This window comes from Salvelinus sp. IW2-2015, linkage group LG8 (assembly GCF_002910315.2).
Source record: "Salvelinus sp. IW2-2015 linkage group LG8, ASM291031v2, whole genome shotgun sequence".
NCBI classification, from domain to species: domain Eukaryota; kingdom Metazoa; phylum Chordata; class Actinopteri; order Salmoniformes; family Salmonidae; genus Salvelinus; species Salvelinus sp. IW2-2015.
The window spans coordinates 40,855,046-40,858,479 of record NC_036848.1 but is presented as its reverse complement, the minus strand read 5'-3'; positions in this window follow the sequence as shown (position 1 = coordinate 40,858,479).

The following is a 3,434-nucleotide window of genomic DNA, read 5'->3' as shown; positions in this document are numbered from 1 at the left end:
CGCTGGGCAGACGGGCAGTTCAGGCGGCGCTGGGCAGACGGGCAGTTCAGGCGCCGCTGGGCAGACGGCAGACTCTGGCCGGCCTACGCACTGTAGGCCTGGTGCGTGGTACCGGAACTGGAGGTACCGGGCTAAGGACACGCACCATCAGGCTAGTGCGGGGAACAACAACAGGGCACACTGGACTCTCAAGGCGTACTATAGGCCTGGTGCGTGGTACCGACACTGGTGGTACCGGGCTGAGGGCACGCACATCAGGGCGAGTACGGGGAGAAGGAACAGTGCGTACAGGGCTCTGGAGACGCACAGGAGGCTTGATGCGTGGTGCCGGAACTGGAGGCACTGGGCTGGAGACACGCACCACAGGGAGAGTGCGTGGAGGAGGAACAGGGCTCTGGATACGCACAGGAAGCCTGGTGCGTGGTGTAGGCACTGGTGGTACTGGGCTGGAGCGGGAAGGTGGCGCCGGAAATACCGGACCGTGCAGGCGTACTGGCTCCCTTGAGCACTGAGCCTGCCCAACCTTACCTGGTTGTATGCTCCCCGTCGCCCGACCAGTGCGGGGAGGTGGAATAACCCGCACCGGGCTATGTAGGCGAACCGGGGACACCATGCGTAAGGCTGGTGCCATGTAAGCCGGCCCGAGGAGACGCACTGGAGACCAGACGCGTTGAGCCGGCTTCATGGCACCTGGCTCAATGCTCAATCTAGCCCGGCCGATACGTGGAGCTGGAATGTACCGAACCGGGCTATGCACGCGTACAGGAGACACCATGTGCTCTACTGCGTAACACGGTGTCTTCCCGTACTCTCGCTCTCCACGGTAAGTACAGGGAGTAGGCGCAGGTCTCCTACCTGACTTCGCCACTCTCCCTTTTAGCCCCCCCCCCCCCAATACACTTTTGGGGTTTACTCACAGGCTTCCTACCGCGTCGTCGTGCTGCCTCCATTCGCCGGTATCCCTCCTCGCACTGCGCCAGAAAATCCCAGGCGGGCTCCGGCATTCGCCCTGGGTCGATCGCCCACCTGTCGATCTCCTCCCACGTAGTGTAGCCCAGATCCTTCTCCTGCTTCCGAGCTAGCTCCTCAAAACGCCYCCTCTCTGRTTTCGCTGCCRCCAGCTCAGCTTTGGGGCGYRYATATTCTCCTGGTTGAGCCCAGGGTCCCTTTCCGTCCAATATTTCCTCCCAAGTCCACGAGTCCTGTTTTTTTGGCCGCTGCTGCTGGTTCTCACGGTGCTTGATCCTTGTTAGGTGGGTGGTTCTGTAACGGCTGTTCTTCGTCTGAAGAGGAGGAGTAGGGATTGGACCAAAACGCAGCGTGTTGTGAAGACATAATGATATTTATTTAAACAAGAATAACGATGACGAAACACGAAGCAGACTTTAAATTACAAAATAACAAAACGAACTAKACAGACCTYAACTTGAGAACTTACATATAACGAAGAACMCACGAACAGGAACAGACTACATACACGAAKGACAAAARGAAACAGTCCCGTGTGGTAGACATACAGACACAGGAGACAACCACCCACAACAAACAATGTGAAACGACCTACCTATGTATGGTTCTCAATCAGAGGAAAACGTCAAACACCTGCCTCTGATTGAGAGCCATACAAGGTCAATTAACACTGACACTAAACATAGAACAAACAACACAGACTGCCTACCCAGCTCACGTCCTGACCCACTAAACACAACTATACAAAAAGGAAACAAGGTCAGGAACGTGACACTTGATCTATCTAAAAAAAACTGGAGGCCCCTTACACTTCAATGTTGTGATGCAAAAATGATAGCAAAATGCATAGCACTCAGAATTAAAAGGGTTTTACCAGGTATTGTTCATCCTGATCAGACAGGTTTTTTACATGGACGATACATTGGAGATAATATACGACAACTACTATAAATAATAGAACATCATGAAACATATAAGAAGCCAGGAATGGTATTTATAGCGGATTTTGAAAAGACATTTGATAAAGTAAGACTGGATTTTATTTATAAATGCCTGGATTTGTTCAATTTCGGTAATTCTCTTATAAAAGGGGTAAAAATAATGTATAGCAACCCCAGGTGTAAAATAGCAAATAATGGCTACTTCTCAGAGAGTTTTGAATTGTCAAAAGGAGTTAAACAAGGGTGTCCGCTGTCACCATATCTATTCGTTATGGCCATCGAAATGCTAGCTATTAAAATCAGATCCAATAACAACATTAGAGGATTAGAAATCCAAGGCTTAAAAACAAAGGTGTCCATGTATGCAAGCTAGATCCCTGCATTGTCTCATTAAAGATCTAGATAACTTTTCTGTACTCTCCGAACTAAAACCMAATTATGATAAGTGTACAATATTACGTATTGGATCGTTAAAAAATACAACTTTTACATTACCTTGCAGCTTACCTATAAAATGGGCTGATGGTGAAGTAGACATACTTGGTATTCATATCACAAAATATATAAATAAGCTCTTCACAATGAATTTCAATAGAAAACTTGTAAAAATAGACAAGATCCTGCAGCCATGGAGAGGTAAATACCTGTCTATTTATGGAAAAATGCCCTGATTGACTTCTTAGTCATATCTCAGTTTACTCACTTACTTATGGCGCTGCCTACTCCTGATAATTCGTTTTTCAAATCATATGAGCAAAAAATATTTCGCTTTATCTGGGACACTAAACCAGAAAATAAAATATATATAATCTATATCTATATAATGAATATGAATTGGGTGGGTTGAGATTATTAAATATAAAAGCACTAAACCTCTCACTAAAAGCTTCACTCATTCAAAAGTTTTATTTGAACCCTAAATGGTTCTCAAGTAGATTAATAAGAAAAGGTTATCCATTGTTTAAAAATTGCCTTTTTGCCTTTGTGCAGGTTGCCATGTCTCATTTTCGATTAATTGAAAATTATACTTTTTTCAAAGTATCTGTCTTTTTCAAACAAGCATTGCAGAGCTGGCTACAATTTCAATTTCATCCCCCTGAAAAGATAGAACAAATATTACAACAAATATTACAGCTGAACTCAAATGTGCTGGTTGATAAAATACCTGTATATATGGGAAAGATGTTTGAAAAGGGTATTTTGTTCTTAAATGATATTGTAAATTCTAATGGTAGAGTTATTGTCACGTTCCTGACCTTATTTCCTTTGTTTAGTCTTTGTTTAGTTGGTCAGGACGTGAGCTGGGTGGGTGTAGTCTATGTTATGTGTCTCATTGGTTTAGGTGTGTCTGATTTGCCTGATATGGTTCTCAATCAGAGGCAGGTGTTTTACGTTGTCTCTGATTGGGAACCATATTTAGGTAGGCTGTGTTCACTGTTTGTTTGTGGGTGATTGTTCCTGTTCGTGCGTTCATGTTTTTATGTTCTCAAGTTCAGGACTGTAGCGTCGTTGGTTTCTTTCTGT